Raw genomic sequence first — 27,990 nt, 5'->3', positions numbered from 1 at the left:
TTCTAAGTTCTAGGGGACTTATGACCTAAGATGTTGAGTCCCATAGTGCTCAGAGCCATTTTGAACAGAAATCCATACGTTGTTGTTTGTCACTTTCACGAAGAGCTTGCAGTAGCTGAATTTTATGTGGTTTCAAGTGTAATTGTCGACGCAACACACGCCGGATCGACATCTGGGGCATGTTGAGCTGTCGAGCTGCACGGCGAACGGATTTCCGTGGACTGTTTGTGAAACTATGGCGGATGCGTTCGATGTCTGTGTCAGCCAGTCGGGGACGGCCCGGCGATTTGCCTTTACACAAACAACCTGTTTCTCGGAATTGTTCATGCCATCCTCTAATGTTCTGTGCTGCAGGAGGATCCACACCATACCTAGTACGAAATCACGCTGAACAGTTATTACTGACACGCACTGCGCAAAGCGAAGAACACAAAACGCTTTATGTTGTCCCGACAACATTTGTATTAGAACAGTGGGTGCACACTGCTGCTATCTAGCAGCAACCATGTAAAACTCGACAGTTTGCTCTTTCCAACAGTACATCGTTCACGCACTTATCTCAAATAACACAATAATTATAATTTTTTTTAGATCGGATGATTCTTTTTGATATATTGTGGACTTTAATCATAAAAATAATCGTGAAACACGTACTGTAGTATCCTATAGCGCGCATATCATATGTACACAGAACCACTAATTAATGCAGGGTGAACCAGAGCTCCACCGACAAACTTCCAGAGGTTGTTCAGGGATATCTTCCGGGGATTTACGTATAGCGGACCCCGGTCTCCAGTCTCGATACTGAGAAATAACGTACATATGATTGTAAGGACATTATTATGTTATGTTATGAGACAAAAGACGCTTCTGTGCTTGATTATATTGTTTACTGCTCTAGACCTATTTCAGCGTGATTGCTATATTCAAATTTTTAAGTAGACGTTTAACGTATTATAAAATCAGCGACTTTTACATACTTTAGGTGGTCTTGATTCGCAAATGTCATCAATGTCTCAGTTGTTGTCACACTGTTGTGTAAGTTTACTCCTTTGATGTTGTTGGAGCTATAGTAGATGTTAAACATTTTGTTCGAGCAGTTACGTATGTAGATGTCGAATTATGGAAGTTAGTTTTATAATGACGTTTGGTGTATTGACAGTTGAATCAGCGGTGTTCCATGGTTACCGACTGTTTGCATTTTTTGGTATTCTCTAGGTCATAATTCTGTTATTTCAGCTACATTATATTACTCGTGTGAAATAAACTATTATAATTCGACAGCGACGTGAAAAACTGCTGCAAAATAAAAAGTTTAACATCTACTACAGATCCAGCAGCATCAAAGGAGCAAACTTATACAACAGTTTGACAGAAAATGAGACTCAATGTCAGATGGACATCAAGACCAGCTGATATACGTAACAAAGCATTAAATTATCTACTTAAAATTTTCAAATTTGTACCAAATCATGTGCTTTTCCCAGATAACCTGAAGATGCTAATCATGCCGAAATGAGTCTATAGCAATGGACAATACGATCAAACAAAGCAACTCTTTGGTCTCATTACATTATTATAATAATGTCCTTATTTGACATATACGACGCAGAGGACCCGAATGTTTCTGTGCAAATACCGTAACAACAATGAAAAATACTGTTTTGAGCAATCATCATAACGTACAGCACATCCGGTATCTCGTAGGTGCCTATATACTGATACAAAAGAACTCTGACGTGTCTGCCGTAGCTGCGAGACCAGCTCAACATAGCGAACGTCCTGCCGCTCGTCCGCTGTACTCAGTGAAACCAAACACCAAGTGCATATGGGTCAACTCTTCTCAAGCAAACCTATCCATACCGCTGTGTGTCACTCTTAAAGTACAATTAACACTGCTGGAAAAACAAACCAGAGACACAACACTGCAGTACTGAAGGCAGACTTAAAGGCGAAGAGTAAAGTGAGCATTATTTTTGAATAAAATGTTCTCGGGTTTCCAACCGCGTGAATTGCTTAAAACTACACGGGCTATCGGCCAAGCACTCCTTGGCCATTGTCAAGTGTTATGGCTGCCAGTGGGCTGTTGGTGCGCCCTTATATACGCTAATTGCCGGCTGTGACGTCACTGGTGCCCGTGACATTGCCATATATGGGCATGTTTTGAGTCGGCGTTCGATGTGCCCTCTTCAGCCGCGCGATCGCTGGACCCCACGCAGCGCTGAGCTGCAAGCCACCGTCTCTATTCAGGGTGTTTACGGTAATTTTTATTTCAATAGCTTCCTTTATTAAACTGTCCCAGAAGCCGTTAGTGCGAGCCACGACAGAGGTATCGTCAAACTTTATGTGGTGACCGTTTTCTAATGCATGCTCAGCTAACGCAGATTTCTCTGGATAGCGTAGGCGATAATACCTCTTCTGTTCTTTCCTGCGCTGTTCCACAGTGCGCACTGCTTGTCCGATGTACTTCTGCCCACACTCACAAGGTATTTCGTAGACTCCAGGTGTTCTGAGACCTACTGCGTCTTTAACTGGTCTCAGTAATTGACGGATTTTCGTTGGAGGCCTGAAGATTGATTTGATCTTGTGTCTTTACAACAGACGGCTTATCTTGCCCGACACAGAGCCACAGAATGGCAGCAAAGCAAGTTTCTTTTCCTGCTCTTCGTTGGTGATCTTAGTCCGATATTTCCCAGAAATCACTTCTTTCACTTGAAGGACGCTGTAGCCGTTATTCCTGAAAACCTTGCGTAGGTGGCTCAGTTCATGGGGCAGGTTATCCTCGTCTGATATTACTCTTGCACGAAGCACCAATGTTTGTAATACTGTGCGCTTCTGTGCTGGATGATGATGGCTGGTGGCGTGCAGGTACAGGTCTGTGTGGGTGGATTTTCTGTAGACGCTGTGGCCAAGGCACTCATTTCGTTTACGGTGGGCAAGGACGTCGAGGAATTGCAATGCATTATCTTCTTCCACCTCCATGGTGAACTGGATATTACTGTTGATGCCATTGAGGTGTTCCAAAAACTCGTCTAGTTTCTCGCGTCCGTGTGGCCAAATGACGAACGTGTCGTCAACGTATCGAAAGAAACACTTCGGCTTCAATGGAGCAGTATCTATGGCAATATCCTCAAAATTCTCCATGAAGAGGTTTGCAACAGCTGGAGCCAACGGGCTACCCATTGCTACGCCGTCTGTCTGATCGTAATACTGGCGGTTGTACACGAAATAGGAGGACGTAAGAGAGTGCCTAAATAGCTCGAGCAATTGACGCGGTTGGAAACCCGAGAACGTTTTATTCAATGTTATCGCCGCGAGACTCTGTATTCATACAGCATTATTGTTGTCAACAGCAAGCACCGTGAGTGAATGGAACAAGTTTATTTCCACTTACGACAGCGCATACCGTCGGCATCAGCACTGCTATACTCTGTTTGCAGAGTACTTCAGATATACAGCTGATTGGGGCAAGAAAACAAACGAACTGCAATAACTCTGTAACGAGCCGCCTGAGACCTTGGGTCCCTGATGACAAAACGCCGAGAAGTATTATGCAGCAACCTCTGAAGATTAGTCGATGGAGCTGCGGTTCACCATGCATATAAATAAATAATCACTATCGCGGTTTAATCTGATTATCGAGCTGTAGGTCGTCCTGCAAGGTGGTGACGTATGTTGGTACTACCTCCACAACGAAAGGTTCCTTCCCGACACGAAATATATTAATTCTTAAATGTGTGACCGCCAGAAAGTAACGACGAGTCAGCAATGACAGTTTACAACGTGGATGGACGTTGCTCTTTATTGTAACGATCGCAAATATTACCAGTTTAATATGATTTATTGCTTTTATGAGACATTTAATTCCCAATTAATTTTCGTTCTTGTTTCATCTGAATGTTACCATCTAGATTTGAAGCTGATTAACTTCTTTACACGTAATTCTGATACGTGAACAGGGACGGAAATTCTCATTTGTAACTGACTTGATAAATTATTATAGTCTCTAAACTCGATATTGGGTCCACATTTGAGTAGTATTTTTGAAAGACAATACTGCACAAAAAAATCACGAAAAATATTTATATACCGTATTATAACTGTTGTAAGTCAGCTTTATCGTAAATTAGTTCAATTACGAATCTTTATGGTCGTAGGATTTAATACAATTTACACCTGTGTTTCACGAAACTGCCAAATTTTAAGCAGAGCTATAACATGTACTTGTGGCAATTTTTTAGTTTTCGCGATCGCTTCCCTCTCGGCGCTTGAGTGAATTTTCACGTAATTGTTCTAGCAGCACTCGATACTGCATCAGGAAATCTCGACCTCGTTCGAGCGCCAGTATCGTTTGCCAACACCTACTTCATTACATGACATGGCATTGCTGTCTTCGCGCATCACAGGTGCGGCTAAAGTTCTTAATGGTCAGATACATACGATTATATGCAGTGCCATTACATTCCAATTAGAAGAGGCAAACTAGGGACAAAAAAATCTCATTAAACAGTTTCATTGAGTAGGTTGCTGGAACCCCTGACTGTTCCAAATAGTCAGTAAAGAGCATAAAGAAGGAGTAGGAAAACGAACCAGCAAGTACTTTCCAAGGCTTCACTGATCAGAAAGAGGTGGAACAAAAGGAAAATTTTATTTTTAGGTAATATTGCCGAAGAAATTATCAGGGGACTGACACATAATTTTCAGATGATGCACGTTCTGCATTTTCCATTGTCATTATCGTAGTAAATAACATTGTACAGTACGTTACAGTATATTTTTATCCCTTTTGTTCTGGCTGCGTGTGCTCGATCTTGTTTTGCTCTTGTTGAACATTTGTTTATGAGATAAATTCTTTTTCGGTACTCTACTGGGAAAGTAACATGCACCTCTTGCTGTATGTTTGGTAAGAAATATGCCACGCCTCCTGTGCATATTGAAATGCGTTTCCTGGAAAAAAAGAAAAAAAAGTGACTGATGAACCTAGAGGGGAGAAGGAAACGAAATGAAACTTCGTGGTTTGGGAAGGTCTGTGGTGTTGTACTGCCAAAAAAAAATTAGTGCACCCTTTGGAGGTTTCCAATTGACTCAAGATTTATTGTTGCAAAAGTGTATGTGGTGTACATGGAATGGTCATATTTACAGATCAGAAGCAGAAGCGGTTCTGGGGATCAGGTATCGACTCATGCTTAAACATCAACATTAATACGTGGGAAGCTATGTTTACGCTGACTCTGGCATGCAGTCGATAGTGCAGATAGCGAATACTGTCATACAATGAAGGCTTTCACGACCGGATGTTTCAGCTGCTGAGAATTTTTCCGGGTTGTATGGCCGTGGTCCATGGAACTCTTCAACCCCTGACGTTTCGTCCGAGGCTACGTTGGACACCTTCTGAGGTGCTCCTGGTTGTGCTGAGTCGGCAAGACTTCTCGTCCTATCGTATCCCAAATGTGCTCAATGGAAGACAGGTCCAGAGATCGTGCTAGCAAGGGAAGTTATTGCACATCTCACAGAGCACGTTGAGTTTCACGGGCAGTGTGTGGGCGAGCATTATCCTGTTGTAACAACACATCACCTTCCTATTGCAAGAACGGCAGAAGATAGAGTCTAACAACATTCTACACGTACCGAGCGCAGATCAACTTCCTCTCAAGAAACACCAAAGGTAAATGACAGTTGTAGCTTATAACACCCCGGACGATAAAGCCTTGGGTGAGGCCAACGTGGCGGCCGCTGTGACCGAACGGTTCTAGACTCTTCAGTCCGGAACCGCGCTGCTGATACGATCGCAAGTTCGAATCCTGCCTCGGGCATGGATGTGTGTGATGTCCTTAGGTTAGATAGGTTTAAGTAGTTCTAAGTCTAAGGGACTGATGACCTCAGATGTTAAGTCCCATAGTGCTTAGAGCCATTTGAACCATTTTTAAGGCCAACGTGTCGTGAACGAATGCACGCTACGAGATAGCGCTCACCAGATATACGTCGTAGGCACAAACGACCATCGTTTGCGTGCAGGCAGAATCTGCTTTCGTCACTTAAGACCACGGCGCGCCATTTCATCTTCCAAGTGATCCTATGTTGGCACAAGTAAAGCTTGTGGCGTAACTGGAAGACTGGTAGAGATATGTGTGCCCGTAGTCCCACAGTTAATAACCGGTTCGCAACAGTTCGTGTTGACACGTCTGGGACTCACAAGCCGTTCTGTCTGTGCTCCGGTAGCTGTTCAGTCTGTGCTATTGTAGCTGTGCAACATTACAACACGATGATGCTGGCGGACGTCTGCCCTGCGGTGACGTGCAGAACCTCGTCTACGGGTGTGAGAATGTTCACGTGAACACTGACTTCAGCATCATTGCACAGTTAACGCAGCACGTCCAACGTTAGGAGCATCCCGCCACTAGCAAGGCAACAATTTGACCCCCTTTGACTCGCTCAGTTGCCTGTTTGCTTCACAAGTTTGCACCACACTGCGAGCATTTTCTATTATAAGGCAGACACAGATGGCGCTCTGGTTGCTAAGCCACTACGCCATATATTGGCGAACGATGTTGGAACCTTTATCAGTACATCTACTATCCCCCAGGTGGCATGTGCCATGTTGGATCAAAATCAGTGTCATCTTTCCAGGTGTTGGAATTTTTTTTTTCAGGCAAAGTATTACGTGATTGCACAATGGAGTCAAATTTACAGAGAATTTGACAATATGAGCTCACTTACCAGTTCAACATTGCGCCTCCTCAGGCCTTCATGCATGCTCTGATTCGATTGGGAAGGGAGTCATGAAACCTTTGTATCCTCTCCTGCGGCAACATGTTACACGACTGTTGGTCCTGACACTTGTTATTTCGAGCGGTTCTGAGCGCTTCAGTTCAGAACCACGCGGCTGCTACGGTCGCAGGTTCAAAAAATGGTTCAAATGGCTCTGAGCACTATGGGACTTAACATCTATGGTCATCAGTCCCCTAGAACATAGAACGACTTAAACATAACTAACCTAAGGACATCACACAACACCCAGTCATCACGACGCATCGCAGGTTCGAATCCTGACTCGGGCATGAATGGGTGTGATGTTCTCAATGATGCGATTCACCCTTGTAGTAGTCAGACGTAATCAACTAGAGCCTTGACGATGAGTATTCTTGCACTAAGTAGTCCAACATGGGTTACGCTGTCACATTCGAACGCCTCACAGATCCGCACTGGAACAGATGGCAAAACTGTAAACCACGATAAGGCTCCTTTCAAAGGTGCTGATAGCGGTGTCTTACACGAGTATGCGGCACCTCCGTGTCCTTCACTTTTTATATCAGAGAGTGTCTTTATACATCATCTTGTCATTCAATGTGTTACCTGGTGAACTTTTTTGTCACTATTAGGAGCATGTCAAATCGTTCACTTTTAGGTAACAGATTATCAGACTGATATCAATAAAACCTATCTCTGTATAGCGCGCACATCATCAAATATTGCTCTTGACAAGCGTATAAATATGAGAGTTGCTTATATCACGTATTTAAGACTGAACCGGAAAGCAATACGAAACAGAAATTGATACGCACATCCATAATAGATGGCAATGATTGACCGATGACTGAAAGCAGTAAGAACCATTGTAACTTCTAATAACGGCTAGATTTACCATTTCATACGACAGAAACACTTGAGAAGTTAATGAATCTTCTACCTCACAAAGTAATTATTTAATGAGAAATTCTTGTAAATACAGAGGTGACACGAGCTAATATGTTACGTAATTTTGTGACAAAGGACACATCTATCGTTATTTTCGCTCACATCGTTTAAAAAACTCGAGCGTTGTGCTAACAGGCATGACAGACCAATTGTTGTTAAGGCCTCGAGATGAATACTGCATAATTGTTAGTAGTGGTAGTGAGGAAGTAACTGAAACTGTGTAGTGTATGCAGTCTTACGAGGCTAAATTGTGGTGAGACTGTTTTGTTCGGTTTATCATAAAACTGAAGCCTACGACAGGACAAACAGAAAGATTGTACATACCTCACAAGGGCGACCAAGGGTTCCGCATGTCACGCCGGCCCATGTCTGAAACAAGATTATATTGTAATTATGGTGCGGTAGGAAAAGTTTCACAAGAAAAGTACTACATCTACGAATACAGTGTCCGGTCGAAGGTATCTGGAGATCTATTAGCGCACATTAATATGATGTGCGTCCACTATTCGCTTTTATAACGGCTTCAAGTCTGCTGGGGATTGTTTCAGTAAGGTGTCTGAATATCTATGGAGGAATGGCAGCCTATTCTTCCTCCAGAGACGAAAACACACAAGGTACTGAGTGTCCGCTGTAACTTGGCGATTTCAGTGGAGCTACTAGAAAAGGAAAAATTCGGGACTACTTCAACTCCGACCGCTGCCAATGTTAGGCTGCCTGTAGATGCGAAGTATTACTGTAAACATTGCCAACACAGTGGGAAACAGCTGACACTGCCCTCCAAGTCATCGCTCCTCACTCTCGGGAAGTTCTGATGCAGGGGCATGACACTCCTCCCTCCGTTCCCGACAACCATCGTGCGAATCGTCAACTCGTCGTGTTCAAGCTGTATTGATGTTGAATGATGGGGTCATTCCAAATTCGTTTCGGTAGGTCAAGGTCGGGCTCTGGGCAGGCCAGTCCATTTCAGGTGTGTTACTGTCCACAAACCATTGTCTCACAGACGCTGCGACAATATGATACAATCCCACGCCGATATAAGCAATCATCATCACTGAGTTGTTTGTCTACGGCACGCAGTACACAACGCTGCGAGATGTATTCATTTCCTTCCGTATATAGCGCTTTCCTAAGCGCAATAAGTGGACCACACCTTAACCACTGAAACCACCCCATATCGCAACACAACATCGTCAGCTAATTGATATTTCCGGTTTTTTATTCGGTTATAACTAAAAACTAAAATAAGTCTGTTGTTACCGATACCAAACAAGTACCGAAAAATAATAGTTATTCAGAATTATAATACCGGTGTCGCTCTTAATCGGTCGGTTTTTCCCATTCCTATTCCACGTGATCTAAGTGAAGAGCAGAAAGCAGGTCGCAAAAGAATCGTAGAAGAATTGCTTCAACGTTATCGAACAGAAAGAGAACTAATTGAAGTATTACGAATAAAAATTACTCCTTTTTTTAAAGAAAAGGTTTATTTACAAATGAAAAATTTTAGCACTCCTGCTATGGCTTATTGATATTTCGGTTTTTTATTCGGTTATAACTAAAAAACTAAAATAAGTCTATAGTAACCGAGACCAAGCAAGTACCGCAAAATAACAGTTATTCTGAATTATAATACCGGTGTCGGTCTTAACCTGTCGGGTTTTCCCATTCCTATTCCGCGTGATCTATGTGAAGGCAGAAAGTAGGTCGCAAAAGAATCACAGAAGAATTGCTTCAGCGTTATAGAACAGAAGGAGAAAGTTTTATGAAAAGGGCTGTTGCACTTGATGGAATCTGGATGCGAGAGTTTGAGCCAGAACTGATGTCTCAGTCGTCACTATGGAAAAGCTGCGACTCTCCTAGCCCGCAAAATAATTTCATAGCCAACAATCAAAGGAGAAACCGATGAAGATGTTTGCGAGTGACATGAGCGGAGTCGTAGCTACAAATAGAGCTCCCCAGGGGACGTCAGTAAGAGGCGCGTACTACAAGCTTATTCTGCAATATGTTTTGCGGCCGAAAATTCTTCAGAGAAAACCTGACTTGCTTGCAGCCGATGTCATTTTGCACGATAATGCAAGATCACATATTTCCCAACTAGTGAGAGAAACGCTCGACAAATATGGACGGAAGACACTTCCCCATCCACCGTGCAATTCTGATATGAGCCCACCAGAATTTGATTAGCTTTCTAAATCGAAGGAACTACTCCGTGGAACACGTTTTGATGCAACTGATGAATCTTCCAGAGTGGTGACCCGAGTAAACAGCTTAACAACTAAGGTGTCCTATCCGAAATACAGAAGTTGCCAAAACGTTGTGACCTTCCATCGTATTTCACCCTAGAACATGCTGTAGGACCTTGCAATACACGGACATTAGCGGTACTGGACTTTAATTCTAAGTACCATCCGATATGTTACCCTTTTTGTAAACACGAGTGACCTGCACTCTTTTCCAATCCCCCGGTACTATCCGCTGCACGAGAAACTCGATGAATGTGTGATAGGAAAAAGCGTAATTCCGCGGCATATTCAACGTAAAATGTAAATGGTATAACGCCGAGGCCATGTGACTTGCTCACTTTAAGTAGTCGTAATTGTTTTCCAGTACCGGAGATGAGTATGTGCTACGGTCAAGCATTGGTACGGCACTACGCTATACTATATAGGCTTATATATTTGGTTTGTGTCTGCTCTAAAAAATCCCGACACCAAACGGATCCACGAGAGATCGAATGGAACGTTTGGATCCGTTCGTGCTACACTCATGCTCATAAATTAAGGATAATGCTTATAAATGATGAAACAACGCTCTGGTCGGCGGGTTGTGGGTTTAAATCACCTCGGGGTATGAGCATGCGCTGCATTTGACCTGCGGTCGCCGCACGGTGGTGCTGTCCGCAGTCCACATACGCAGAGGTGTGTTGGTGCATGTCAGAGCACGGTGCAGCGAGTAAGTATGCAGACGTTTTCAGACGTGTTAATGGTGACTGTGTGTTGAAGATGGCTCAAAGAACACACACTGATGACGTTATGAGGGGTAGATAACAAGGGCGACTGGGGACTGGTCAAACACAGCAGGTCATAGCACAGGCCCTCCGTGTGCCACAAAGTGTGGTCTCAAGATACGGCAACGATTCCAGCAGACAGGAAACGTGTCCAGGCGCTACAGTACGGGACGTTCATCAGTGCCCGCAGACGGCCACTGAGTACTGCAGGTAGCCTTACTCGGGACCTTACCGCAGCCACTCTAACAGTTGTCTCCAGGCAAACAGTCTACAGACGACTGAACAGACATGGTTTATTCGCCCGGAGACCTGCAAGGTGCATTTCACTGACTCCTGGTCACAGGAGAGCCGGTAAAGCCTAGTGTCAAGAACACAGTCCATGATCACTGCAACTGTGGTCCCAGGTTATGTTCACGAACGAGTCCAGGTATAGTCTGAACAGTGATTCTCGCCGGGTTTTCATCTGGCGTCAACCAGCAACCAGATACCAACCCCTTAATGTCCTTGAAAGGGACCTGTATGAAGATCGTGCTTTGATGGTGTGGGGTGGGATTACGACTGGTGCACGTACACCCCTGCATGTCTTTGACAGAGGAACTGTAACAGGTCAGGTGTATCAGGACGTCATTTTGCACCAGTATGTCCGCCTTTCAGGGGTGCAGTTGGTCCCACTTTCCTCCTGATGGATGATAATGCACGACCCCATAGAGCTGCCATCGAGGAGTACCTTGAAACAGAAGATATCATACGAATGGAGTGGCCTGCCTGTTCTCCAGGTCTAAACCCTATCGAGCACACCTGGGATGCTCTCGGTCACGTATCGCTACACATCTTCAAACCCCTAGGACAGTTCAGGAGCTCCGACAGGCACTGGTGCAAGAATGGGAGTCTATACCCCAGCAGCTGCTCGACCACCTGATCCAGTGTATGCTAACCCGTTGTGTGACCTGCGGACGTGTTCATGGTGATCATATCCCATATTGATGTCGGGGTACATGCGCAGGAAACAGTGGCGTTTTGTAGCACATGTGTTTCGGGACGGTTTTCTCAACTTGTCACCAATACCGTGGACTTGCAGATCTGTGTCGTGTGTGTTCCCTATGTGCCTATGCTATCAGTGCCAGCTTTGTGTAGTGCCACGTTGTGTGGCACCACATTCTGCAATTATCCTTAATTTATGAGCTTGAGTGTGACTCTCAATGGAAAATTGCGCTGACAACATTATACGAAGTGTGCCGTTCAGTAAGGCATAAGGGTCATAACCCCCCCCCCTTCCCCCCCGGAATGGACACCTCAGGTAGTGTTTACTGAAATCCGCATGAGCTGAAAGAGGAGTTTTGTGACTCCGCTGCATGGAGAGACAGACTCGGCTAATTCATCTACTGGTGGCCTTTAAAATTGCATCACTAGGAAGTATAGCAGAATAAGACATTTGATGTTGTTCTTACATAGCGTAGCGGGAACATTTACATCATATAATTTTGGAGTATACAACGAAATGTAGTACACTGAGCTTCCAGCTCTGGAAGAAACAATGCCTCTACCCAGGCTGGGCTTCGAGTCAAACTGAACTTGGCTGAAAGATGCGCGTAAGTCATTCCTTTCTCCTTGAACTGCATGCCACAGTTTTACAACGCTAGTGCGTGGCGAGTAAAAGTGCGCCAGTGTCTCAGCACCCTATGACCTGATATTTTAAGAGAAAGACCTGGAGAATGCATTGGCTGGGCCAACAGTCAACGGTCCCGGCGGAGGTTCGAGTCCTCCCTTGGGCATGGGTGTGTGTGTTCGTCCTTAGGATAATTTAGGTTAAATAGTGTGTAAGCTTAGGGACTGATGACCTTAGCAGTTAAGTCCCATAAGATTTCACACATTTGAACATTTTTTTTTTTTTTTTAACAGTCAAACACGATCTGTATTGAGGTAAGTCAGGGCAGCAGAAGCAACATTCTGTCTTGCGTAATCTTGTTTAATGACAAAGTTATAGGGCACAACCACCACCTTAGCACATCGGAAAGGTAACACCTGATGTTCAGTTACAGCCTAGACAATCTAGACTGTTTTGTATCCAATAGCGTCCAATACCGCTACTCTAAGTGCTGGGCCCTTATAACAGTGCCGAATGGAATCTGACAACATTCATTCTCCTGTCTACCTTGATGTACGTAGGCCCAGGAGTCGTCTGAAAAGACGACGTGGTATCACTCGGGAGTGATTGTGATTTGCACTCCACTCGGGTACACATGTCTATGGTGCCGCTTCAAGGAAAGCTGCAGCAATGAATGGTTGCCATGCTGACAAAATGGCTCTTAGCACTATGGGACTTAACTTCTGACGTCATCAGTCCCCTAGAACTTAGAGCTACTTAAACCTAACTAACCTAAAGACATCACACACATCCATGCCCGAGGCAGGATTCGAACCTGCGACCGAAGCGGTCGCGCGGTTCCAGACTGTAGCGCCTAGAACCGCTTGGCCACCTCGGCCGGCGCCATGCTGACACTGTGTGGAGCTTCAAACAAACATTGACGCACTGTCCTTGTGCATATTTGACTTACTGGAAACAACCCCATTTCCTTTATGAAGGTACGTGATTTGACGTGAAATCCTGAATAACCAAGCGAACAAAATATCTGTTCTCTCATGCGCTAGCCTTGTGGGGCTGTTGAGATCCTACGTGGCGTTGAGTATGGCCTTCCTGAAGCCATCAGTTCCTTTATTCCCATGGCAGTCGTTGGACCAACACGAGTAGCAACATCGTGGAACGATAAACGAGTCTCAATAGTCCATGCTCCTGCCACTATCGAATTCTGAAACATGCTGGCAGGCGTTTCTTCTTCCGTATGCGATGATAATACGATCATTTCACAACAACCAACATTCAAATGCGATTTGTGAATGTAGAACATACTGCGAAACCTTTCCTTATATACAATATGTAATCTCGCTGCTCCTACCTAGTTTGTGTGGTTGTGAAGAAACTCTTGTCTTTTGCGTGTCCCAGTATGTAGCACTGCGGTGCCTGATGATCCAGCCACATGCTACACAACACTGTCCTGCGGGTTTCCGCCCTTCCAAACGCCTGCACCTGACGTAACTCAACGTCACTGCGACATCGGCTACAACAATGAGGGCGCCACGATCAGGAGACACAGCTGGTTCTAGCCTGTCTCGGCGGGTCCGTAACTCGGGCCAACTTCCTGGTACTCATACGCCAGGCGGCCTTTACAGGAACGCCTCTACCGCTTCCTCCCCAGTGCGAATGCGACCGCTAATACAAGTGTGAATACGTGTTTGAATCCGGGCTCAATCGTGGCCAGCGCCATATGTCGGGAATCAACACAACACCAGTATATCCGACCACTACATGCCTACGACAGTGTCTCTATATAACGAGGGACTGAGTGCTAAGCTTGCAGCTTCTACAGTTATGACGTATCGGTGACATTCTCCTTGCAGATCTGTTCCTCTACATTCGTTCGCTGAGAAAGTATTTTCTGTTGTTCATTTACTTGTTTGCTTCGTGTAGAAATAAACTACTACCTGGTATCTTTCTGGTTTCTGCGTGTGTACCAATGTACCATCCCACAAGAGTATATGTTGAGTACACTTTTCTGCCAAGTTGATGTTTGTTGCATGATGCCTTCACGTTGTTGCAACTTTAACTGTCGACGTCTCACGTCAGTGGAAGGCCCGGCCTGTGTGTCACGATGACACTCTAACGCAAGATGGGCAAGTCGCGCGATTTCGTCGTATCTTGTCGCAACCAGATTGTAGACCCCCAACTGGTGGTATAATCGCACCAGCAGACCTGTCCCACAGTCTTCTCTCAATTTACTGGAAGGCTTCGTCTACTGGTCGACATTTGAGTTCCCTGAGTAACTCTATTACAGTTTCGTACAGACTATTCCGAACGCTTAGTATATTAGAAGCGCCAAGGAGCCCGCGGGGGAAAAAAGGGGAGGATAGCAGTGAGAGCAGTTAGTGTACTTTAAGAATATGAAAAAGGACCTGTAACCGCAGGGGCCGAGATTTTATCACCTAAAAATCTAGAAAACTGTCATTTAACTGACCTGAAAAAAATCAATAGAATGTGAAAACTATATAAAACATATGTGAAGCCTGTTATGAAGTTAACTAGAATAATGAAAAGAATTATACGTGACTGAAACTGAAATGACAAAAAGGACAATTAATTTAAAATCTCTGTGTTTTTCTTTAAGACAGCTCATTCTTGGATGGTATACGAAAATTGTTGTATAACTATCGTAGAGGTGTTGCAATGTACGACAGTCAGTATGGATAGATTCTCTAAAGTGTTGGACGACTATTGTCGGGCGACGCATGTTTACAGTTACACAATGTTTCAACATTTACTGAGACTGCTGTGAACTTCGATACTTTCTTTCAATTTCAAAAACGAATCAAAAATCGACACTCGAAATTTCACAGATGGACGTTTGGTACAATATTTATACAGAAATAGAGGTGTTCGTTTCCATACTCACATCTGGTACAGGTTACCAGTAAGTGACGCTACAGTGACAGTAATCAGATGAACCATTAATTTATTTTCGTCGTGTCCGAATACATTCTTGAGCAACGTTGTTGCGGTTTTCGTAGAGGAATCTGCATTGTTCTTTCTTGCCAGTATTAAAAGAATGAATTGTTGTCTCGTAAATCGACGTTAAATGCAGATATGCAAAAATGCGGTTAAAAATACAAATCACATCATCCTTGAGAAATTAAATACCGTACAGTACCAGTATGAGTAAAGGCAAAATTAAATTTAGATTTCTACTGCCGGAATATTCTTGATTTCAGCACTTGTGAACAGTGCGTAGTTTGTAAGGACAGGAAGAGTACAGGTCAACATTAGTACTAAGCTATAATGAAATGGAATGGAACTTCCGATTGACGAGGTGGCGAAACTACTACATGGGTAAGCGATCCCATTAAGAAGGATAGCCAGGCTGAGAGTTCTGTCTCGGAAATTTTGCATTCCTAAGAAACGTCACTTGTTGCGTACCTCTTCCTAAACCTCAAACGGTTATTGACAGTTGGCGTTTACTTCAAAATTGCACGCCAGGGTAAGGCGTTTATCCAGGCATCGATTGCTGCGGAATGGCTGTAACTGAGTAGTGCCTGACCATCAGCGAGAAAGATGTGATAGGCTGAAATGATAATCACTTGGAAATGAATGGTCTCAGTTCGCTATACCTGTCGCTATACCTACAACCTGAAAATTTCGTAAAACCCTGGAGGAAATAACATTAAGTCCTTACCTCTAAAAAAATTCCACTGTGTATAAACAATTTTATAACAAGAGTTATCATGCAGTATATGTGGGTGTATAAACATTTGTAGTATTATTAACCCCAGAACAGTAAAGGGGGAAAAATGTTTCATTTATAATAAACCATCGTAAATTTTACTACTACAATTTTTTTCAAACAAAGTCAGAATTTATAGGCTATGCACTAATTAATTACAGTTATTAGATCTCCAGTGGCATGTTAGATACAAATAAGCACAAAAGTTCTGTTTTATACTCCGTAATGACAATTTTCCTGCTCAAAATGTTATTAGAAAAGAAAATTTATTTTACCTTATAAACTATTTACAATTATTATAACTGTAGCACCAAAGGTATTTTACTCACATGTCGGAGGTATGATGTTTTACCGGATTTCTGATATTCACACGTGAAATGGTCGTACGAGGAAATCTCCACTTTATCGCTACCTCGGAGATGCTGTGTCTCATCGCACATGCGCCGACTATAACACCACGTTCACACTCACTTAAATGTTGATAATCCGCCATTGTAGCAGCAGCAACGGATATAACAACTGCGCTAGACACTTGTTGTCTTATATAGGCGTTGCTGACCGCAGCGCCGTATTCTGCCTGTTTACATATCCCTATATTTGAATACGCATGACTATACCAGTTTCTTTGGCGCTTCAGTGTAAATCATGTTAAACTACCTGACGTCTAGTGACATAAAAGTTTTCTGGGTATGGTACCGGGTCATATTGAGCAAAACTACTCCAGCAGTAGTTTTATACAATATGTCGCAGTACCATGTGTGTACGTGTGTATTGAACCGTGGACCTAGAAACGACGGAGGGGCTTCGTCCCCACTGTTGCCCTCAGTGCTTCAGTCCAGAACCGCGCTGCTGCTACGATAGCAGGTTCGAATCCTGCCTCGGGCATGGATGTGTGTGATGTCCTTAGGTTAGTTAGGTTTAAGTAGTTCTAAGTCTAGCGAACTGGTGACCTCAGATGTTAAGTCCCATAGTGCTTATAGCCATTTGAACCATTTGAGCCCCACCGCCGCCCGACACTGAATTCGGGGTTATTGCGCGGTTCGACCCCCAGTGGACCGCCCTGGAAACGTCTCATACCATACGAGTATAACCCCTAATGTTAGCGTGGTAGAGTAATTACGGTGTACGCGCACGTGGAGACACCGTTTGCGCAGCAATCGCCGACTGACGCGGAATTAGGGGAACCATCCCGCATTCGCCGAGGCAGATGGCAAACCGCCTTAGTAACCACTCACAGGCTGGGCGGCAAAGCGGACCTCGTCACTAATCCGCCGGGCGGATTCGGTCCGGGGACCGGCAAGCCTCTCTGCTCGGGAAGCAGCGCATTAGATCGCTCGGCTAGCCGGGCGGGCCGCGCTACCATACTCAGAAAACTTTTATGTCGACTGACTCTGGCCGCGGAAGCCTATTAAATTATATTACCTGACTCGTAGATAGTACCGACAGACGCCACTACACCGCAGGACGAATGAAAGATTGACGATAAGACTGAATCGTGATTGTTGACTTTTAGTTATTTTTCATACTGCATGAACCGTAGAAGATTGGCAATCCGTGTTTCTCAGTGATTAATATTATTAAAATACATAGTACATTAGTAATGTTAAGGCATGCCGTGCAGACAGTGCCAACAGACGTGACTGGATCGTGGGACGATTGAAAGCTTGAGCGGATCCGGAGATCTCTCGAACTGTGAAGTAAAGTCTTCGACCTAGTAGATAGTGTCGGAAGTTCCATGCGGCTTTTCGCGGATGATGCTGTAGTATACAGAGAAGTTGCAGCACTAGAAAATTGTAGCGAGATGCAGGAAGATCTGCAGCGGATAGGCACTTGGTGCAGGGAGTGGCAACTGTCCCTTAACATAGACAAATGTAATGTATTGCGAATACATGGAAAGAAGGATCCTTTATTGTATGATTATATGATAGCGGAACAAACACTGGTAGCAGTTACTTCTGTAAAATATCTGGGAGTATGCGTGCGGAACGATTTGAAGTGGAATGATCTTATAAAATTAATTGTTGGTAAGGCGGGTACCAGGTTGAGATTCATTGGGAGAGTGCTTAGAAAATGTAGTCCATCAACAAAGGAGGTGGCTTACAAAACACTCGTTCGACCTATACTTGAGTATTGCTCATCAGTGTGGGATCCGTACCAGATCGGTTTGACGGAGGAGATAGAGAAGATCCAAAGAAGAGCGGCGCGTTTCGCCACAGGGTTATTTGGTAACCGTGATAGTGTTACGGAGATGTTTAATAAACTCAAGTGGCAGACTCTGCAAGAGAGGCGCTCTGCATCGCGGTGTAGCTTGCTCGCCAGGTTTCGAGAGGGTGCGTTTCTGGATGAGGTATCGAATATATTGCTTCCCCCTACTTATACCTCCCGAGGAGATCTCGAATGTAAAATTAGAGAGATTAGAGCGCGCACGGAGGCTTTCAGACAGTCGTTCTACCCGCGAACCATACGCGACTGGAACAGGAAAGGGAGGTAATGACAGTGGCACGTAAAGTGCCCTCCGCCACACACCGTTGGGTGGCTTGCGGAGTATAAATGTAGATGTAGATGTAGCAGTTAAAGTCGTGCTCAAGCACAGTACTAAAATAGGTTTAAGTCTGTGGTGTAAACCCATGACCGAACTATCGGCCTGGCCGCAAGTAGAGTGCAATTTATCTATCCACCGCAGCACTCGGAGGGGAAGAGATGGCAAGTCGCTTTCTACGGCAGCCTCACGCGGGTACTTAACCATTAGAGTGCTGCTACTCACGAAGGTCCAGTGTGGGCTACAATTATATTATGGAAGCCAAACTTGGCAGATATTCTAATGCGTTTTCGTTTACAGTGGAAAAAATAGTTCCGCGTTTGGCCACCAGGTGCAAGTCTGGCGCTATACACCGTTTGTATGACGGTATGACATTCAGACTCTCGTTTGACAAGCCTTACGGTTAATAACAAAAGCAACAATATGCCGTTCTCACTTGTTCGTCCTTTCCTGCCCACACCCCTTTGCTAATTCATTACACACAGAAACGTTTATATCCAGAATGAGATTTTTACTCTGCAGCGGAGTGTGCGCTGATATGAAACTTCCTGTCAGATTAAAACAGTGTGCCTGACCGAGACTCTAAATGGGGACCTTTGCCTTTCGCGGGCAAGTGCTCTACCATCTGAGCTACCCAAGCACGACTCACGCTCACAGGTAGGAGGCGAGGTACTGGTAGAAGTAAAGCTGTGAGGACGGGGCGTGAGTCGTGCTTGGGTAGCTCGGATGGTAGAGCACTTGCCCGCGAAAGGCAAAGGTCCCGAGTTCGAGTCTCGGTCCGGCACACACAGTTTTAATCTGCCAGGGAGTTTCACATTTATATCCATCTTCCTTGTATTCACAGCGCCAAATTTGCACATGGTGGCCGAAACTGGAACTAATTCCTTCCAGAGTAAATTGGTTCTACATTTGGTTCCACATTAACGTAGTAGAGTACGCACCAAGTTTCGCTGCTGTACGGTACTTACAGCCCACCTTGCATCTCTGTGAGTAGCTGCACTATAATTGTAACCACCCGGTGCCTCCAGGAGACATTCCCTTTACTCAATCTGACAGTAGGATGAGTGGACCTCGGGCCATCTTGGAGATGGAGACGGAGACAAGGATAAATCAACGACTATGTTACATGCTGTAAATATTCACCACTGATCTTTTAACTGGTCATTATCGTCTCCTTTTACTTCGTTATAGATACTATCTTCCATTTATCCTCATTTAAAGAAGGATGTAATTCACTAAATAAAGTAGAAATTTTGCGTTATTGACTTTCCACTCGCATAGTGGAGATGTAAGAGGTTCAAACGAAGGATTTTCGAAACAACAGACAAAGTAAAACAGTTTTACACCTGCAACTCTTGAGCCGAGAAAAATGCTTTTCATCGGTTTAACACTGCTATTTTAAAATTCGTTAATCTGCACTGTATAGTCACTTTCAGGTAATTTGTTGAAGAGGATAGGACCAAGATATTTGAAATTGTATGCCCAACTCTTCTCGTCCGTAGGGCGTGGATGTTCTTCGCGATATGCTTCAAGTAATGCGCGTTGTTTGTAATATTATTCCAAGAGACCTAGGGTAAGAATTTGAATGTTTGAGTTCATCACAGTAACCTTGAGGTATCTATAGGAAAGTGAAAACAGCTATCTTCTTGTGGTTCTGGAAGTGGTGTAAGTTGTGTACACTTAGCGTAATGTATCTACACTTCCTTTAGTGCTTCTTCTGATAATTAACTCCATCCACAGACCTTGGCGGACCGATGGGTACCGACCGATCGTCGTATCATCCCTCGCCAATAGCGTCAATCGATGCGTTATGAAGGGGTTTGGAACAGGATACCACTCTCCTGGTCGTTGTTAGTTCTCGTGACATGGATCCGCTACTCCTCGATAAAGTAGCTCCTCAAAAAATGGTTCAAGTGGTTCAAATGGCTCTAACCACTATCGGACTTAACATCTGAGGTCATCAGTCCCCTAAACTTAGAACTACTTAATCCTAACTAACCTAAGGACATCACACACGTCCATGCCCGAGGCCGGATTCGAACCTGCGACCGTAGCAGCAACGCGGTTCCGGACTGAAGGCCCTAGAACCGCTCGGCCATAGCGGCCGGCAGTAGCTCCTCAACTGGCATCCTGAGACTGAATGCACCCCATTCCAATCCTCACACCAAAGAAAAATCCCTGGTGCTGTGGGGAAACGAATCCAGGTCTTCCGCATGGCCGTCAACCTCACTGACTTCCGAGATATTCACGGGAGCTGACCAGTAACTACTTTTCTTCTAGATACATCTCATGGGGCCTCATAAAACAAATGCATAGAAAAGTACGATATTTTTCGGAAACAATCTTAACGAAATTCTCTTATTTTATTGTACAGGCTCGTGTCATAAAAATAGTTCTATTACGGATTTAGACTTCTAAGCGACTGAAGATGAAATGAAACGAATATGTTACTCAATGAAGGGCGCTACATAAGCAGTGTGTGCATAAATTGAGAATTAGGGTCTGATGGGTAGTCCGTGCAGTTGCACTGATGGTGTCCAGATGGCGCAGTGGTCGGCGCATCTGCCTTGTAAACAAGAGACCCAGATTCGAATCCCGGTCTGGTATAAATTTTCATTTTGATTTAAATAAATGCCTGCTGACAGCTAATTCCATTAATTCCTTTGTGCCTTTTTTATAGTAGCTGCAGGATGAAAATAGTGTCTGTTCATTCGGACATGTGCGAAAGAACTGACACCACACATTTGATGAAGCCTTGCTAAACAGTCGACCCGGTAATGAAAGTTTATGTGACACGAGCCTATAAAATCAATTAAGAGAATTCCGTTACAAGACGGTTAATGTGTTCTCCTTAATCATGTAAGAAAAAATTCAAAAAGTGCACAGATTTCTCGATTTGGGAACAATATTCATACACAAAACAATCAAAACTAAAGCACTGAGAAGGGAAAAGACCACCACTGTAAAATGTACTACACCGTAAAGCGCGTTGTGGCAGGCACACCAAAAACACCACAGTCACTTTATAAACATCATTAGGACTAAAGTGTCATAAGCTAGATCTCAACTACTGCAAGTGGTGACATCTGCCATAAATTCCCATACGTATTTGGAAAGCATTACTGTTGTCTGTGATATGTCTCGGAAACCAAATCATATGACTGGTTCAAAAAATGGCTCTGAGCACTATGGGACTCATCATCTATGGTCATCAGTCCCCTAGAACTTAGAACTACTTAAACCTAACTAACCTAAGAACATCACACAACACCCAGTCATCACGAGGCAGAGAAAATCCCTGACCCCGCCGGGTATCGAACCCGGGACAAATCATATGACTAGCAGCCGCGATCGTGAGTAACGAAGCGGTAAAAGTTGAAGGATCAGCGGAGAGCTGCTTCGCATGGATCTCGAGCATAGTTTAAAACTGTAAGAGAAATTTTAACCAAACGTTCTGATGTTGTAGTTTTCCGTTCTCAAGTGGAGGTTCGAGCTCTAATTTAAGCAAGTAATTTGATTATTTGTTTGGATAAACGAATTTTTATGACATATTTTACTTTTAGTGACTGTTTATTTCCTCACGAAGGATACCACGAAAATATGCGCGAGGATAATTCTCAGACGTTTATACTTATTCGGACTGGTGTGCGGGGTCGTGAGCGACGTCATTTTAAAATGTCGCAGACAGCGTTGCCGCCTGATTTTGTGTAGAAGATGTTTGTACAAACATGTTGGGAACGATATTATAAGGACAGTGTTACACAAAGATAATTCCACGCAGGAAAGCGTGGAAACATTTGAAGGCACCACGATCTCCTCAAAGAGGAATTTCAGAAGACATCGACAAGTCTTCCTTTTAGTGAGAGGCGAGCGCAGAACGTTGTTTGTGTAGTTAGCCGGTATTCACAGAGCATTCACAAGTTATATAGTGTTCTCTCTGTATTGAAACCCTCTACATCTTCTAACTGAGCGCTTTCACAGCACTAATGAATGAATTATCTCTCACATAACGTGATTTATGGACTCTTCCCGCTGACTGATATGTCACGTGAATGGCGCATGTCTTTCTTCGGGACGAAAGCTACGAATTTTCTAGTAATGCAAAATGACATTTATGAAATTCTGGAAAAAACAGTGTATGGCTCACAGATATATTTCTCCAAGTTTGGACCATGGTCAGATTTAAGATGAAAATACAGAGAAACTAGGTTTACTGGGCCAACGGCTCTGCGGCAGTGGTAACATTGGTTCCCGTCAGTTCATCAAAGTTGAGCGCTCTCGGGCTGGGCTAGCACTAGGATGGGTGACCATCCGGTCTGCCGGGCGCTGTTGGCAAGCGGGGTGCACTCAGCCCTTGTGAGGCAAATTGAGGAGCTACTTGATTGAGAAGTAGCGGCTCCAGTCTCGGAAACTGACATACGGCCGGGAGAGCAATGTGCTGACCACATGCCCCTACATATCCGCATCCAGCGACGCCTGTGGGCTGAGGATAACACGGCGGCCGGTCGGTACCGTTGGGCCTTCCAAGGCATGTTTATGACGGATTTAGGTTTGCTTGAGAAAGATAAGCTAATAATCTTAGCAAGTGAAGCCAAACTAGCAGACGTGGCTAATCAAAAATGAGAATTTTTTTTCCTATTGCCGCAGATTGAATAAGGATAGAAAAACATTTACTTAGCTTGAGGAAGGAAGAAACAGTAGTTAGAAAAATTTTGAGCCAGAAATATGAAGATGGTATTTGAAAATTGAGAAGTACCAAGGAGGTGTATGAAAAAAACTGAGAATATAATAGACACAATGAGAGAGAGAAGGAATATGTTTATGAGGTAATTAAAAAGAACGGATAACAAGAGGCCAACAAAAAAATATTCAGCTTCTTTGACAAAGCGCAAAAACTCATATTTCATGGTTAACCGAAGTTAGAAAAGATCTAACAGAGTTAGACATAACAAAGGTATAGAAAAGACACATAAATTTACAGGAAATTGTACAATAAGTCAAGAGTTTCCAGAGGAAAATAGAAAAGAAGAGATGAGACAACTGGAAAAATAAAAGTAGAGCAAGACTGAAGAAGTATTGGGGGATCCACACAAAAGCAAACTAGGGTGGCCGGCCACTATGGCCGAGCGATTCTAGGCGCTTCAGTCTGGCACCGCGCGACCGCTACGGTCGCAGGTTCGAATCCTGCCTCGGGCATGGATCTGTGTGTTGTCCTTAGGTTAGTTAGGTTTAAGTAGTTCTAAGTTCTAGGGGACTGATGATCTCAGATGTTAAGTCCCATAGTGCTCAGAGCTATTTGAATCATCTTTGAAACTAGGGTGATTTCATAAATAAGCTATTTTACGTGTTACTTAGTTGACCAAATTCGAATAACAATAATTCTAATTATTGCAATTATATATTGCCGGCCGGAGAGGCCGAGCGGTTCTAGGCGCTTCAGACTGGAACCGCGCGACCGCTACGGTCGCAGGTTCGAATCGGGCATGGATGTGGGTGATATCCTTAGGTTAGTCAGGTTTAAGTAGCTCTAAGTTCTAGGGGACTGATGACCTCAGATGTTAAGTCCCATAGTGCTCAGATCCATTTGAACCATTTTTGAACAATTATACATTGTGCAATACACGTTGAAGCATTTGTGGAATCATCGACGCGAGATGATTAGAGATGCACATTTCGAGTTCCGTAATTTTTTTAAAGGCGTAAGGCACACACATAATAAGGTGGTTCACATAACTCTATAGAAAAAAAAGCCATGGCTGGCATGTCTGGAAATCGTGGTGGTCAAGAACAGAACACAGCGTCCTCATGACCTATTCAACGCTTTGGAAGATACCTTCATAAAAATAGGTAAACTTTCAGTTCTCTGCTCTTGCGCAATGTTCAACATTTTCTTTTATATTCTCTGTACTTCTCATCGATGTATCGATACGCATCAGATAGTAATCGCTATAGTCATTGCCCTGTATCATGTATGTATGTAAAATTAAAAAGAAAAATATCATCGATGGCGACATGTAAGTAGTAAGCAGCATCTAAATTATTCATAAATTAAAGTCATAGTTAAAAGGAAGACATAGTAAGGAGCCAGAATTAGTCACGTGGTAATTCGGCCTGGGGTCCTGTGGGCGGGTCTCAAGGTTTGTCGTGGCGAGTGAGAGCCCTCCAACAACACGGCGGCAGTTTCCTTTCAGCAGAAGTCTGGGTGTAGTTACGCGCTATTCATGCTGCGGTGCAGGTCCGCTACTCGCTAATGGCTGCCTCTTCTTGTAATGAGGCACTCGGCGTGTGCACATCTAATGAAGTGCTTTCTCGACGCAACGACTCTATTGCTTTGTGGGTGACGTAATCACTGGTTACTGCACAAAGGTCGACCTATGCCTTTCGGCTGTGAGTGATAATGGTTTTTTCTTGCGTATAACGACATTTTTGATGACTTGGAAACACCTCTGTAAAACACGTGGATCGCGCAAGCTCCGACCGTTTGGTGCTCAGCATGGAGTACAATCTTGACTTCATAAAAGCCTGCGCTTCCACACCATCCCTTGTACTCCATTCGGTGACAGAAGGTGTCTGATATCCACCAGTAGAGTAAGAACGATAACGAGATTATCCTGTGTCTATGTGCAACGGGAATTCCGTTGTTAAGTGCAAAGGAGAGAGTGAATGGGTGGAGAGAGTACATCGGAGGCACCTACGAGGATAAGAATCACCTAATGACGTGATAGAAGAGGCAGGAGTCGACAGGGAAAAGATAGGGGATGCAGTATTAGAATCAGGATTTAAAAGAACTTTGAGCGTCTTAAGGCCAAGCAAGGCAGAAGGGGCAGATAACATTCCACCAGAATTTCTAAAATCATAGGGGGAATTGGCAACAAAACGACAACTTACGTTGGTGTGCTGAATGTATGAGACTGCTGATATACCATCCCACTTTCGGAAAAACATTGTCCACAAAATTTCCGAAGATTGCAAGAGCCGAAAACTGCGTGAATTATCGCGCAATCAGATTAATATCTCACGCTTCGAAGTTGCTGGTAAGAATAGTATACTGAAGATTGGAAAAGAAAGGGAAGGTAAAGGCACCAGAGAGGCAATTAATACGTTGTGGTTGGTAATGGGTGAAAGACTGAAGAAAAATCAGGTCACGTTCATAGGATTTGTCGACCTGGAAAAAGCATTCAACAATGTAAGATAGCGTAAGGTTTTAGGGTAATATGTAGGGAAAGATGAGTATTAAACAATATGTACAAGAACCGAGAGGGGTAGTAGAAGACCAGGAACGAAGTGCTAGGATTAAAAAGTCAGAAGGTGTAAGGGAGGAGTGTAATCTTTCGCCCCTACTGTTCAGTAAGTACATCGAAGAAGCAATGATGGAAATAAAAGAAAGGTTCAAGAGTGGAATTAAAATTCAAGGTGAAGGCATATCAGTGACAAGATTTACTGGTGATAGTACTAAAAAAATGGCTCCAAGCACTACGGGACTTAACATATGAGGTCATCAGTCCCCTAGACCTAGAACTACTTAAACCTAACTAACCTAAGGACATTACACACATCCATGCCCGAGGCAGGATTCGAACCCGCGACCGTAGCAGTCGCCCGGTTCCTGACTGAAACGCATAGAACTGCTCGGCCATAGCGGCAGGCGATACTGCTATCCTCAGTGAAAGTGAAGAAGTATTAGTGGACTTGTTGAATGGAATGAACAATCTAATGAATACAGAATATGGACTAGGAGTACATCGAAGAAAAACGAAAGTGATCAGAAGTAGCAGAAAAGAGAACAGTGAGGAACTAAGCATCAGAAGACGAACTTAAGGAATTCTACTATCTAGGGAGCAAATTATGATGGACGGAGCAATGAAGACATAAGTAGCAGAATACTACTGACGCACAGGGCATACGTGGCCAAGATAAGTCTACTAGTGTCAAATATATGTCTTAATATGCAGAAGAAATTTCTGAGAATGTAGGTTGGGAACACAACAGTGAAACATGGACTTCGGAGAAACCTGAACGGAAGAGAATCATAACCTTTGAAATGTATTACTACAGGAGATTGTTGGAAATTGGATGGACAGATAAAGTAAGGAAAGAGGGAATTCTTCGCAGAATCGGCGAAGAAAGGAACATATGGAAACACTGTCAAGAAGAAGGGACAGGATGACAGGAAATCTGTTAAGACGTCGGGAAATAACTTCCACGGTGTTACAGGGAGCTGCAGAGGGTAAAAACTGTAGAGGAAGACAGAAATTGGAATACATCCAGCAAGTAATTGAGGGCGTAGGTTGCAGCTGATACTCTGAGACAAAAAGGTTCTCACGGGAGAGAGATTCGTGGCGGGCTGCAGAAATTACAAAACTGAGGCCACCATCCTCCACGTAAAGCTGCATTTCTGTGGTTAGTTCTACGTGAATTTATCAAATTTTATAATTTAATTAGTTGGTTTAATAGAAAGGCTGCATTATTGCTCCTGCAGTATTATTAATCAGCCGCATAAGGCTTATTCTTGTACTCGTTTCTATTTACAAAGCAGACCGTCTCAGCCGAAACTTGGGAGCCGTAAAGGTACTGGCTGGAGGGGCTGATATTTTACATATCACCTCCGCCACTGTAGCGGCTCGCTGCAGTCTTCAGCCGGCAGGAAGCGGCAAACATCGGAATCCATCGGTCAAATAACTTCAGCACTCGCTCGCTGGCCTTTGAGATCTTACAGTACATACTTACTAACTTACTCGTTCAGGAGTAGGGTATTAGACTCTTCTGACCTCAGTTTTCCCGCCATCTCTTCAAGGGTCAACCAACAGCTCTTCTTCTTGCACGATGATTTCTAAGGGCAAACTTCGAAATTCTGTTGTCCTCGGTTCTAAAAATATTTTTTTCCCCAGTTTCACGTCTACAGCTCGTGGTTTAGTGGCTGGCCTCGGTGCCTCTAGACGAGGGGTCTCGGATTCTGTTCCCGGCTGGTTAGGAGTTTTCTTCGCCCGGGGTTGGGTGTTTGTGTTGTCCTCATCACTTCGTCTCATCTTCACAGACGCGTAAGTCGAAGAAGTGGTGTCAGATAAGAAGTCTTACACCAGGTGGCAGAACATCCCCATACGGTCACTTCATTTCCCAATTTCTCTCGTTTAGGGATATTCTGTTATACAGCAAGAATATTTTTCATTTCTGCCTGCTTGTTTTGTCTTTTAGGGAGTATCTTTTTACTGATCTGACGAACAGCATTTCGGACAACTGTATTTTTTTCCAAAATTTGTTTTATTCGCCCACGTCTGCTTCCATTCATGTGTTGCCTCAGCCACAGTCTTATAAAATTTGAATCTCTACTCTCACAATGCCTTTCAATGTTCGCGGAACTATTCCACATATTTATGCAAATCGATGTAGCTTTTTCTTCCCTTCGTCATCATTTTAAAAGATAA

General features: G+C 43.9%; 1 long non-coding RNA gene across 1 annotated transcript in view; it reads right to left on the bottom strand.

The window, feature by feature from the left end:
- LOC124615471 overlaps window positions 1-27,990 on the bottom strand; it is a 139,165-nt gene that overhangs the window by 42,135 nt on the left and 69,040 nt on the right. The window contains exon 2 of the long non-coding RNA XR_006979792.1: window positions 8,020-8,064. This is a non-coding gene — a long non-coding RNA (uncharacterized LOC124615471). The remainder of the gene's footprint in view (window positions 1-8,019; window positions 8,065-27,990) is intronic.

Source organism: Schistocerca americana, chromosome 5 (genome assembly GCF_021461395.2).
Source record: "Schistocerca americana isolate TAMUIC-IGC-003095 chromosome 5, iqSchAmer2.1, whole genome shotgun sequence".
In the NCBI taxonomy this organism is placed as follows: Eukaryota; Metazoa; Arthropoda; class Insecta; order Orthoptera; family Acrididae; genus Schistocerca; species Schistocerca americana.
Note: the sequence above shows the minus strand (reverse complement) of the source record. Positions and strands in the feature narration are given on the sequence as shown.